General features: G+C 47.4%; 1 protein-coding gene and 1 pseudogene across 4 annotated transcripts in view; both read left to right on the forward strand.

Moving 5' to 3' along the window:
• The window catches only part of TXLNA (taxilin alpha), a 174214-nt gene that overhangs the window by 129175 nt on the left and 31351 nt on the right, over positions 1 to 13688 (forward strand). The window lies entirely within an intron of this gene.
• LOC147730836 (peptidyl-prolyl cis-trans isomerase pseudogene) lies at positions 10824 to 11551 on the forward strand (annotated as a pseudogene). The gene has a single exon (XR_015308403.1). The product of XR_015308403.1 is annotated as a peptidyl-prolyl cis-trans isomerase pseudogene (transcript).

Raw genomic sequence — 13688 nt, forward strand, 5'->3', positions numbered from 1 at the left:
GGTAAGTAGCATATTCCTTTCATTCTATTAAGGTTCACCTCACAGCATTGACTGCGTACCGGAAATGCTCTTCACAAACATCCTTCTTCCAGATTCCTGTAATTAATGATTTTTTGGAAGGATTGAAGAAAGTACTTGAATATGGTGCTGTCCAGGTTGATGAAGGAACCTTTTGAGCCTACAGCATTTATCCTGAAAAACGGCTTTCCTTGTGGCTATAACATCGGTCCGCAGGGTGAGTGAGATTCAGGCTCTGTGTTGTCAAGAGCCGTATACAGTGTTTCATGCTTCCAAAGTTGTCATGAGGACTCACCCTAAGTTCCTTCCGAAAGTAATTTCTGATTTCCATGTTAATCAGACGATAACTTTACCTATGTTTTTTCAACATCCTTCCTCTCCGGCGGAGAGGTCCCTTCATTCCCTGGATGTGAGAAGGGTGTTGAAATTCTACTTAGATAAGACCAAGGACATTCGTATGTCAGACCAATTGTTTGTCAATTATGGTTCGGTCAGGACTGGTCTTGCCACCTCTAAACAGTCCATCTCTCTGTGGATTGTGTCCTGTATCCAGTTATGTTACCAAAAGGCTAACAAGATCTTAGGGAGTAAGCCTAAGGCTCATTCCACCAGGGGCAAAGCGACTACAACAGCTTTGCTACGTAATGTTCCCATAGCAGATATCTGTAGGGCTGCCACTTGGAAGTCGGTCCGTACCTTTGCCAAACACTACTGCCTGGACTCTGATGCCAGGGCAGACGCTCAGTTTGGGGAGGCTTCGTTGAGAAATTTGTTTGCACAGTAGTGGTTTTGTCTGTTTCCTCCACCGCTGGTTTGGTTTGTTGGGATGGGCTTGCCATTCTATTCACACGATTATGACTATACACAGAGATCCCCTACTACAGAAGGAGTAGTTTCTTACCTGGAAATCCAGTTCTGTAGCAGGGGTATCTCTGTTATAGTTATAAGCGCCCGTCCTCCTCCCCGGTGGATGAACAGATAATGTACTGTATGCTAAAGGCCTGGCTTTATACACCTTCTAAAAAAATTTAAAGTAAAAAGCCTTTGCTGTGCATCCTGGGATACCGAGGGTCTCTGGAGAGTTCCTTAAAGGCACGTTATCCCTTTTCCAGCCACATAATGGCAGCCTATGGGGCTTGTCTGTCCAACCGTTCCTCTCTATCATTACAAAAGATTTTTGTGAAGTGGAGTTTCTGAGTGTGAAACCTAACAAAGTGTGTTAAATTTAATATTATTTGGCTATCCTTTTCACTTCAAGATGAAGTGCTGGCCAATGTAGCCTTGTAGTTTTAGGCTGCATTATTTGTCTTTGATTTTCTCTTAAGTGTCTATGCAGAACTGCAGAAGAAGACAACTTAAGAGACTATTTGATTGCTCTGGGGTCCACGCACATGGGCGGGACGATTCACAAGATTATGACTATAACCGAGATACCTCTACTACAGAAATGGAGTTAAGGTAAGAAACTACTCCTTCCTCTCAAGAAAAAGATGGACATGGCTACAAGCCCTATTCATCCTAATCCACAATCCCCCCACCTCCACAGTCTTCATCACTACCACAGTTGCCAGGCTCAGATCCTTTATGCATAACACCTCAGGGGACTCCTACACTGCATTTACTGATAGGTCCATGGGATGACTCTGATATTGATCCACCCATAGATAATGATCCATATTTGTACCTCGCAAAGCCATCCCCTCCCGATGATAATGTAGCTTATTAAGAGCTAAATTCAAGAGTAGCTGCCTATCATGGGTTTACATTATACAAAGAGTCTTTAGAAGAAGACTTTGTATTTGAGACGCTAGGGTGTACACATAAGACAAGTAAGAGTCTACCTATGTTAAAGGGCATGATGAGACTTGCTGAAGAAATATTTAAGGACCCTGTTTGTGCCCGCATTCTAACACCTAGGGTTGACAAAAAATACAAACCCCCACTATTTGATCTCATTTTTGTTAAGGAACAGTTACCTTAAGACTCACTAATATCCATAATGCTTGTAAGAGAGCAAACTCACAGGCCTCTGTAGATGCACCTCCCCCAGACAAAGAGTCTAAATTGATTAATTGCATCGGATAAAAGGGTAGATGCTCAAGCCCCTAACCACTGGTGTATTGCCAACACGCAGGGCTTACTAGCGAGGTATGACAGGGCAGACTGGGATGGGATGGAAGACCTACTTCAATACCTCCCAGAGGAGTAGAAGAAGAAGGCACAAGAGTTAGTACAAGAAGGCAAACTCCTATCTAATTCCTCCATTAGATGTGCTTTATATGCGGCTGACACTGCAGCAAGGGGAATTAACACCAGCATTCTCCTACAATGACCTGCTTGGCTTAGAATTTCAGATTTTAAACCTCCGGTTCAGCTGTCTATTTTAAATACCCCTTTTAATAAACTACATCTATTTGGACCTCAAGTAGATGAGGCCTTAGAAAAAATGAAAAAGGACTCAGACATGGCGAAGTCCATGGGAGCTCTTCATCAAACCGAGGCTCCTATTGCCACTCATTTTATAGGGGAGAGTCCAAAAGTACACCCTCAGACCCTAATGCTTCCTCCTACAAATCAAATACACAGCCCTCTCCTTTTAGAGGTTTCTGTAAAGGAGGGTACATAGGAAACAATTTCAAGAGTAGGGGTTAGAGCAGGCCAACACATAACTCCCCTTCCCCCGAAAAGCAGTAACTTACCTACAGTTCCCGCCGATCATTTAACACCCGTCTGGGGAAGACTTCAACAATTTTTCCCCATTTGGTGTCGATAACCTCAGACAAATGGCTACTAGACATTATCCAGCATGGTTATTGCCTGGAGCTCACCAGCAATCCTCCCAATATCCCGCCTCTTATTCACAAACTCATCAGACGCTCCTTAAGAACAATTATGGACCTAAGAATGTTAAACCTGTACATACTGTCAGAACATTTACATATGGTTACGCTTCAACAAGTGTTTCCCCTTCTAAAGCAAGGCGATTTTATGTTCACACTAGTGGCAGCTCATCTCAGAAGACCACAAAGTCATGTGTTGTCATACCTAGACAATTGACTCGTCAAAGCCAACGCACACCAAACGTGTATACAACACACTCAGACTACGTTAGACCTACTCCACCATTTAGGTTTTACAGTCAATAGGCAAAAGTCTCATCTTCAGCTCTACAAATACAGTCCTGTCTAGGAGCAACTCTAAACTCTTACACAGCTCTAACCTCTCCCAATGCAGCCAGAATTAGAAATATTCAAACTCTGTTACTTCGGTTTCAGACCAACCTATTTCTAGCAGTCAGGACTTTCATTCAACTGCTAGGAATTATGGCATCATGCATTGCAGTAGTGCCTCATGCAAGATTACACGTGTCCCCTAAAAGAATGCTTAGCAAGTCGGTGGAATCACAGGGTCAATTAACGCCTTCGGTGCTCATGACAAGCTGAGCTCGTCATGACCACACCCATTTCCATTATGGTCCAGCACAGGAGATAGATATCTCAAGCAGCCATGGTGCTAACAGATCTAGTGTTGGTAAACAGCAGCACCCATTGCTCTCTGCAGTGGTGGAACACACAAAAGTTATCAAAAGGGTGGCCCTTCATCGACCCTGTTCCACAGAACGTACTAACAACGGACGCATCTCTCACAGGTTGGGGTGCCCATTTCCACAATTTGACAATTCAGGGTCTGTGAGACAACAAGCACAAAAGTCTCAACATCAACGCTTCTAGCTGTGAGAAGCTTTCAGTGCTAGATACAGTCTCACCTCATAGGGAAAGTTGTCTTAGCTGTCATTTTGTCTGTTCAGACTATGTACAAAAACGGGGAGGGGGAGGACACTGTCTGCAACTGTTGCGCCTCTCTCAGACCATTTAACATTACCAAAATTCATCTTCTGGCAGAGCACCTCCCAGGAGTGAACAAGCAAATTGCCAACCTCCTCAGCAGGATGCAGCAACAAATACACGTCAAGTCAAGTCAAGTCAGAGAATTTATATAGCGCACTACATACCCAGAGAGTCCCAAGGCGCTTAGAGAGTGGAGGAAGATTACTTGTCAAATATCCACGTTTTAAGTAGCTTTCTGAATGCTAGGTGGTTCTGGGTAAGGCGAAGGTAAGCGGGGAGTGAGTTCCATGTTTTAGCAGCCAGGTATGAGAAGGATCTGCCGCCCATGGTGGTCTTGTTGATGCGAGGTACAGTGGCGAGGGCTTGGCTGGAAGAACGTAGTTGGCGGGAGGGAGTGTAGAAGGACAGTCGTGAGTTGAGGCATTCTGGTCCGATGTCGTAGAGTGATTTGTGTGCGTGAGTTAGCAGTCGGAAAGTGATCCTCTTATTGACGGGTAGCCAGTGGAGGTCTTTAAGGTGACCGGAGATGTGTTCGTTGCGTGGGATGTCTAATATGATCCTGGCTGAGGCGTTTTGGATTCGTTGGAGTTTCTTCTGGAGTTTAGCGGTAATGCCTGCGTAGAGGGTGTTTCCGTAGTCCAGTCGGCTCGTGACCAGAGCATGGGTGACTGTTTTCCTTGTTTCGGTGGGGATCCAGCGAAATGTTTTTCTGAGCATGCGAAGAATGTTGAAGCAGGAAGAGGATACGGGGCTGACTTGTCTATTCATTGAGAGTGAAGAGTCCAGTATGATGCCTAAGTTCCGTGCGTTGTCTGTCGGGATGGGTGCCTGTCCGAGGGCTTCCGGCCACCAGGATTCGTCCCATGCTGAGGGGGATGTACCTAAGATGAGGACTTCTGTTTTGTCTGAGTTCAGTTTCAGACGGCTTTGTTTCATCCATTCGGCAACTTCTTTCATTCCTTCGTGTAGGTTAGTTTTGGCGGTGCTGGGGTCATTGGTGAGAGAAAGGATTAGTTGAGTGTCATCCGCGTAAGAGATGATGTTGAGGTTGTGTTGGCGGGCGATGGTCGCGAGGGGGCTCATGTATACGTTGAAGAGGGTGGGGCTGAGTGAGGATCCTTGTGGTACGCCACAGATGACTTCAGTGGCCTCGGACTTGAATGGTGGGAGGCGGACTTTCTGAGTTCTTCCGGTGAGGAACGAGGTGATCCATTCAAGTGCTTTTCCTTGGATTCCGATGTTATTGAGGCGTTGTAAAAGGGTGCTGTGGCAGACTGTGTCAAATGCTGCAGAGAGGTCGAGGAGGATGAGGGCGACTGTGTCTCCATTGTCCAGTAGAGTTCGAATGTCGTCTGTTGCTGCGATGAGGGCGGTCTCAGTGCTGTGTTTTGCTCGGAAGCCAGATTGTGAGGAGTCGAGGGATTTGTTGGCTTCGAGGAAGGCGGCGAGTTGGTTGTTGACAGCTTTCTCGATGACTTTGGCCGGGAATGGAAGGAGCGAGATGGGGCGGTAATTTTTGAGTTCGGTGGGGTCCGCTGTGGGTTTCTTCAGAAGGGCGGTGAGTTCAGCGTGTTTCCAGTCTTCCGGGAAGGTGGCGGAGTTGAGGGAGCTGTTGATGACGTCTCAGAGGTGCGGTGCTATGACGGAGTCTGCTTTGTTGAAGATGGACGAGTGGGAACTTCATCCTCAGGTTTTCCTTCCATACTTTCAAGAATGGGGATTCCCACAAATCGATCTGGTCGCCACAGTGGACAATTCAAAATGCCCAAACTTCACCTCCAGGTTCCCACACACTCTATCTAAAGGCAATGCCCAATGGATGAATTGGTCAGGGATATTTCCCCTCGCTTTTCCGCCTCTACCTCTCCTTTTGTTTGTGGTTCGCAAGCTCAGGCAGACATCACTCACTGATTTTAGTATCTCCCACATGAGCCTGTCAACCGTGGTTCATCACACTCTTGAAACTATCACTGGTTCCACATCAAAAACTGCATCTCAATTCCAGCCTTCTCACTCTGAACCATGGAGAAATCAGACACCCAAACCCCCATAAGCTTAATCTAGCAATTTGGCTCCTGAAGTCCTAGTTTGGATACTTAAATTTGCCGCCTGATTGTATGACTATTCTTAAAGAAGAAAGAAAGCCTACCACCAGAGCATGTTATGCGGCAAAATGGAAAAGATTTGTTGCATATTTTGACAACAATATTGGTACACAATATGCCTCTATCCAAAATATTATTGGTTACCTGTTGCATCTACAGCCAGCTGGTCTAGCCTACGCATCTTATTCTATCGCACCTTGCGGCAGTAGCCGCATATTTGCAAAACAGACATTTATCTTTGTTCAAGGTTCCAGTAATTAAAGCCATATTGAAGGGCCTTAAAAGAGTAATACCAACCAGAGTACCTCCTGCACCAGTTTGGAATCTGAACATTGTGCTCAAAAAGACTCATGGGTCCACCTTTTGAGCCATTACACAATTGTCCATTACAGTTTCTTTCAAAGAAGGTTGCCTTCCTGATTGCTATCACTTTGTTAAGAAGAGTTGGAGAGCTACAAGCATTAACCTTAGAAGAACCCTTCTTTCAGCTTCCTAAAGATGGAGTAGTTCTTCGCACCAACCCAAAATTCCTTCCAAAAGTGGTTTCTGCTTTTCATATTAATCAATCAGTTGAGTTACCGGGGTTCTTCCCTCAACCTGATTCAGTAACAGAAAGAGCTCTTCACACACTTGATGTCAGAAGAGCTTTACTGTACTATATTGAAAGGGCAAAGGATTTTCGTAAGACAAAGCAACTGTTTATTGCATTTGCTACACCTCACAAAGGTAATCCTATCTCTAAATCTGGTATTTCAAGATGGATTGTTAAATGTATTCAAACTTGCTATGCTAAAGCTAAATAAACTTTATCTACACCTCCTAGAGCACATACCACTCGCAAAATAGGAGCATCTATGGCCTTTTTAGGTAAAATTCCTGTAGCTGACATTAGTAAAGCAGCAACATGATCCACGCCTCACACATTTACCAAACACCATTGTGTGGATGTGTTAGCATGTCAACAAGCCAATGTAGAGCAAGCAGTGCTAAAGACACTTTTTCAAACAACTTTAACATCTACCGCTTTGGGAGAATACTGCTATGTAGTCTATGCAAAGCATGTATATCTACAGCACACATGCCTCAAACAGATTATGTTACTTACCCAGTAAACATCTGTTCTTCGCATGTAGAGCTGTAGATTCACATGCGCCCTCCTACCTCCCGGGCTCCTGTTGCAGTTCCCATTATTTACATTACTAAGCATGGACTATCACCGAAAGGAGGAGTCACCTTACCTTGTGACTGGAAAAGAGTTCTTAGAAGAAGAACAACTTGCAAACATCTGGACCCAACACGAGATGGCAGGAGTATGCAAACCATGTGAATCGAAAGCTCCACATGCCAAGAACAGATGCTTACTGTGTACGCAACATGATCTTTTTTTGATATCGATTTTTACAGGTAAGTATAATGTTCACTTAAATGCGTCTTTATGTAGCAATGCTTTCCTATGGGGAAAGAAAAGCATATGTTGCATGCAGGTATTGATGGTCGGTTTCTGGGAGTCTACTGCTGGACTTAGGGCCACAAGGATCCAAGGTCCAAAGTACCACCAGCAGTCACTTGTTACCTGCCCTGGGGTGTCTGGGTGCAGAGATACTGTTTGGGTTGGTAGCTTTGCATGCTATGCCAGTGAAATGAAGTGGGGGGGGCACCTAGAAACAGGCTGCTGAGAGGGACTTTGGGACTGCAGTGGGGAGCTCCTAACGGGGGCTCGGGTCACAAGGTTTGTGGGGAACAAGTGGGCCCAGCCGATACCTCAGTACCCGGTCTAGGGCGCTCGGGTGCAGAGTAGATGGGTCAGCTGGGCTCTGTGCGTCCAAGGCCCTTGCGGTTGTCGGTCACAACAGTTGAAGGTGGAGAGATCATGACAGCTGGGCCAGTCTGGAAGCGGGTCTCTGCGATGTTGACAGCTACTCAGTCTCTGTGTGATGGAGTCCGCATTGAACTCTCACAGGCTTTGTTTGCTGCAAGGGGTCCAGTACCTTGGTATTGGTGCTGTGCGGCTCTGGTCGATCCTGGTGTGTGGGGGGAGGGAGGGTCTGCTGCATCGGGCTGGGTAGGGAACAGCAACGATGTAAACTGGACTGCTTCTTTGGTGCCTGCAAACTTCAGGGGAGTAGCTCCTCTACTTCACGGGAGATTGCTGCCAATTTGGTAAGGGCTGGCAATTAACTGGGGTTCTTAGTAGTTGCTCAGCTGCAGGACGAGTCTCTTGGTCACAATTGTTGAGACTGGTGCAGGCAGCCAGGGTTTGGAGCCAGAAGTCGGCAGTAGTGTTCAGTTCTCGTTCTCTCGTGGCTTTTCATCCTCTTCTTCTCAATCCGTCGAATCAAATTTCGTTGAATCCGGGTTGCCCCTAAATACTCAACTTGAGGTTGTTCAGGAGAGTGAAAGGTAGTAGCCAATGGGCGGTTACCTTTCGGGCAACTACACCGTCTATATGGACACTTCCTGTCCCAATTATCCTAATTCCACCAAAAACCAAGATGGTAGAATTTGCATTTTCGTGTTCACATCAGGTAGCCCACCTTAGGAATGGTACTAGCCTGATAGGGAACATGCCGCCTGACTAGCTAATTTTCCAGCTGTCCTGGTGCCAAATGGGCCTCAGGGAAGGGAGTGGCATCTCCGGAAGCTTGGGGAAGTCATGGTCGCATATCAAAGGCAACAGAGGCCTTCGAAGCTTCATGCTGATTACTTAGTCATCCTGCTTGAAGGAGGTGACAATAGTTCTGGCCAGGGCAGGCATGGTTTCTGCCCTCATAGAGCATGGGCTCTCACCTGCAGGAGGTCAGAAACCTGTCTGTGGTGGCAGGCTGGTCTACACCAGTCATCCAATACACTAAATGATAGTAGATTTTCAGGGGCCCCTCTAAGTGCCTTCCGGGTGCATGTATTAATAAATACAGCACTGGAATCAGTTAGATTTATTAATACAAGATGTTTGATACCAAGCATCTTTAGTTTCAGTGAAGCCATCATGTAGCTGGGGATCTTGTTTTCACAAGTACTCAGTACATATAGTCAAGATGGCTTCCCTGTCCACTGGCAAAGTCCAAGAATTGACATGGACATCAAAGGGGCATATATGCTCCTGCAGATATATCTTTACATGTGGTATAATGCACCGTGCCTTAGGGCTGTAAGGCCTGCTGTAGGGAGTGACTTACTTATATTACATCCATTGTGTGCAGGCATGGCACATAGGAGGTGTGCCATGTCGTGTCTTCACTTTACTCTGTATCATGCCACGCAGCCTGCAATGGCAGTTTGCATGATTGTGCTGAGGGGGTCCAGTAGGGTGGCACAATACAAGCTGCAGCCCTTAGGGACCCTCTTTAGCCTCCCTGCCCTGGGTAACAGGGGTACCATTTACTAGGCACTTATAGGGGGCTAAAGGTGTTGCCATTCGGGGAAGCAATTGTACAATTTAAGGGAAAGAGATCTGGCACTGTGGACACGTATAGCAGGAACCCAGTGCACTTCTGTTAACATTGCATCAAGTTCCAGGAAAATAGTGGGGGTGACCGTCGCAAAGGGGCACTTTCCTGCTGGAACCTGTGGGAAGAAGGATGACTGCATATACTGCCTCTTCCCATAACATAAGGTAAAAAATTGCAAACTCTGCCATACCTTTTCTTCAAAAACCTTGAAAGACAGAGAGTGGAGATGGTTATTATGACTTTAGAAACTAAAAGCCAAGAACAACCCAATTATGGGGAGGATAGTGATGATTCTTCCTCATCTGTCAAGAGGGTGCATAAAAGTGGGAGGTCAGAAGTTCAGTAACCTCCCAAAAAGGCTTAACAAAAGACTCACCATGGGTCTTCTAAGGAGCGAAGTCCTTCTGACAAGCACTAAGAAAGCTTGACATCAGCTCAAAAAGACGTCAAATTCTGAATCCATTTAAGTGAGTGAGGGACCTAGTTCCAAAAAGGAACCATTCCCCCACTTGTGGTTCCCATATATCTGACCTGATACCTCCTTTCATAGGAACGGCATACTGTTATTTGTTACGATTTATCCTAGAGCATGAATACTGGATCCTAATGGGCTCCTGGTCCCCCTCTTTTGTGATTAATTGTTAGCACCACGCCACAGCCGTGGGACCATTTCTTTATGCTAGCCCTTGGCACTTAACTAATGACTTGATATTCACACGTCCTTGTCTTTTCTTTCCCCCTTTTCCCCTTGAGGCATGTGTCTTGCACCCCGATTCTACAAATGGATAATAACGAAGGTCTCAGTTTCGGAGACGGCCTGGTCACAGATATTCTAAAGACCCCTTCCCTACTAGGATCCGATGGAAATACCCCATTGAGTAGCCAGTCTTTAGAATGGAATGCCCTCACAGCCATGAAAAGACTATGGGTAAAAATAACCCTTCATGGCGCTATTGTGACTGGATGCTTTAGGGCAGATATCACACCCAGTGGATTATTGGTGTCTAATATTCCATGTATCTTCCTGAAGGATGCCATTTAAAAAAACAGAATGGTCGCAAGTTGCCTGGAAGGGCATGAGAGAATGGTTAATCCTGATTATTGACATCTCCAAATGCTTAGCTGATGCATTGTTTTTTTTTTTAACTTTCTTTTTTCAGTTTATGTAACCTATACAAAAACCCCCTCAATTGGCATCGTTACAACACATGTACACAGTTCGATAACCTCATTACGGGACTTGGGGACATGGGCATCACCCAGAGCGGTACAGACACATGAGGAATAGCAGATTAGCAGGCAAATAGATAATATCGTGAGGAAGCAGCCAAGCACCGCACCCCCCCCCCCCCCCACCAGACCCGACCGCACTGGCGAAAACAATTTGTCACTTGCCCCATCAGTTCAACCCATATAATCGCCACCATGGTTAGCAGGGTATTCTTTGATGTCACGGCTGATGGAGCCCCCTTGGGACGCATCGAAATGGAGCTCCAGAGTGATGTCGTGCCAAAGACAGCCGAGAACTTCCGAGCCCTGTGCACAATGGAAAAAGGGTTTGGTTTCAAGGGATCGTGCTTCCACAGAATCATTCCCGAGTTCATATGTCAGGGTGGTGACTTCACGAACCACAATGGAACCGGTGGAAAATCAATCTATGGTGCCAAGTTTGCCGATGAGAACTTCACACTCAAACATACTGGCTCTGGAATTCTGTCCATGGCTAATGCTGGGCCCAACACAAACGGTTCTCAGTTCTTCATATGCACTGCCAAGACCGCGTGGTTGGACGGCAAGCACGTCGTATTTGGCTCTGTCGTAAAAGGCATGGATGTTGTATGCGCAATGGAGAAGTTTGGCTCAAGCTCCGGGAAGACATCGAAAAAGATAGTGATTGCTGACTGCGGGATGGTGTCGTTTATTTCCTGGCTTACCTCCGATCATTCCTTGCGTAGCTGGTGAAAAGACCACCCATGCCACTTGGTTTAGTTTTCAGTCTTACTTGTGCGCTCCAATGAACTGCATCTGTTGGATTTCTCTGGCTTTCCCCCCTCATACCCTTTCCGAACGTCAATGTAGCCTGCAGAATTACATGAAAATAAAGAGATTAAACGGTTAAAAAAAAAAAAAAGACTCGCTCTGGGAAGACCGCCCCCTCTCTGCTAGTCCTGAGTTACACATGATTAGTCAGGCGAGTAAGTCGTCCTGCAGTTTCTCGTCCTTCCGAGTAAGTTGCATATGAGTTTCCTCGGCCAGGGTCCACTCTTTCACATCTCTAAGCCAGGTGGGCACCTCTGGAGCCCTCTGTCCCATCCAAGTAATCGCCACCCTGCGCCTGGCAAGCACCAACATCAATTGCAATAGTTTATAGGAGAGTTTCCTTTTCTTGGGGACTAACGCCAGTAAACAATGCAAGGGATTCATTGCTATCTGAAGGCCTGTAGTGGTGACTATGTGATCTACCACCCCGCCCAGAAACTCCTGATCAAAGGACAGTCCCAGGCTAAATGCAGGAAGCCCCCCCCTTGCAGTACATCTGGGGCAGCTGTACCCCCTGTCCCCAGAGATGCGCTTCAGCGAGATCGGAGTTAGGTAGGTGCGGTGCAGGAAACTAAAGTGTATCAATTTGAATCATGCATTGCACGATACCTTGCGCGTGAGGGATCCTATTCGCTTCCGCTGCCCCTGTTCCAGCGCAGCACCAAGATCCGCCTCCCATGCCACCCAGGACTGCGGCACCGGTGGGGTGAAGTCCTGTTTCATAGCCATACATAGCAAAGAGATTAGTCTACGCCCCCTGCCGCAGGAAAGAAGAATGTTTACGGTGTGGGTCATGGGTGGTGCATCCGGTTACTGAGGCCAGGTAATCTTCACCACATCCTGCAGTCCCCGATAGTGATGGTATTATCCTCTTCCAAGACCGAAGGCCTCCTCTGCTTGCTCATAAGTCAGTAAGGACTCGCTGGGGTAGAGATCAGCTAGAACCTCGCATCACCCCTCCCGCCAGTTGTTAAAGGACATATGTTTCTCCATTGCAATAAAAGGGGCCAGTATCCAGACCGATAGCTCCCTATGGAAGGGCGCCCGCCGCAAGACTCTCTCCACAAACCGCTGCCCGATGCCAGCTGTGTGACGCACAACATAAGGCAGAGATTCGTCCGCTTCCCTTCCCTGCATTAAGGCGACCTGTAGCTCCTGTACGGTCGCTCTGCCCGCCAAGAGGTGCGTCTCCCATTTATCCGTGTCTGCGAACCACCGGGCCACAGGCTGTAGTTGTGCCACGTAATAATATTAAGTTGAAGCGCGGTGCCTCCAGGCCTTCCTCTTCGTAGTTGCGAATGATAGTGTGGAGAGCTACCCTGCTGCGCCGACCCGCCCAAAGCAGGGACGTGAGCAGCATGTTGATGGTGCGAAAGACTCGCAGGGGAAGAGGACACAACATATTTTGGAGGACGTATAGCGTCCTGGGAAGCATTACCATCTTGGCGACGGCTAGCCGTCATATTAAAGAAAGCGGCAAGGAATGCCAAAAGGACACCGATTGCTGTAGGGACTTGAGTATCCGATCAATATTCCGGACCAGCAACTGAGAGTCCGTCGGGGCCACCTGAATTCGCACAGAACTGAATCCCTCTCGTTCCCAGCGCAGCCCGAGATCTGGCAAGTTTTCTAGTGGCACCGAGTCAAAGCCTGCCAGCGGGAAGATCAAAGACTTGCCGCAGTTAAGTTTCAGTCCCGACGCCTCGCCGAACCAATGCAGGTGGTGCAGCAAAATCGGCAGTGCCTCCCGCGGAGCCGTAAAATAAAACAAGGCGTCATCCGCATATAAAGAGATGACACTGCATGTGTCTCCCCCCGTTATGCCCCACTGGGCCATCTACGTTCGGACTCGGACATCAAAGGGCTCTATGGCCGGGGCAAACCGGAGCGGTGAGAGGGGACACCCCTGGCGTGTACCCCGTCCCAGTCGCCACTCCTCCGACCGTGCCGCTCCAAGTCCTACCCTGGCGCGAGGGGCCATATATAGGATGCAAATCCAGCAACAAAAGTTGGGGCCCAACCCCACTGCCTGGAGGACCTCTAGTAGATACCCCCAATCGACGGTCTCAAACGCTTTAGCGAGGTCGACCGACACCAGAACCATCTGCTCCTCCCTGCCACGCACCTCATGCATAATGTGATTCAACCGCCCCAGGTTCATTGCCTTGTTGCGTCCTGGAATAAACCCGCACTGGTCTGTATGGACCAGGTGGGACATATACGGTGCC

This window comes from Lissotriton vulgaris, chromosome 2_1, assembly GCF_964263255.1.
Source record: "Lissotriton vulgaris chromosome 2_1, aLisVul1.2, whole genome shotgun sequence".
In the NCBI taxonomy this organism is placed as follows: Eukaryota; Metazoa; Chordata; class Amphibia; order Caudata; family Salamandridae; genus Lissotriton; species Lissotriton vulgaris.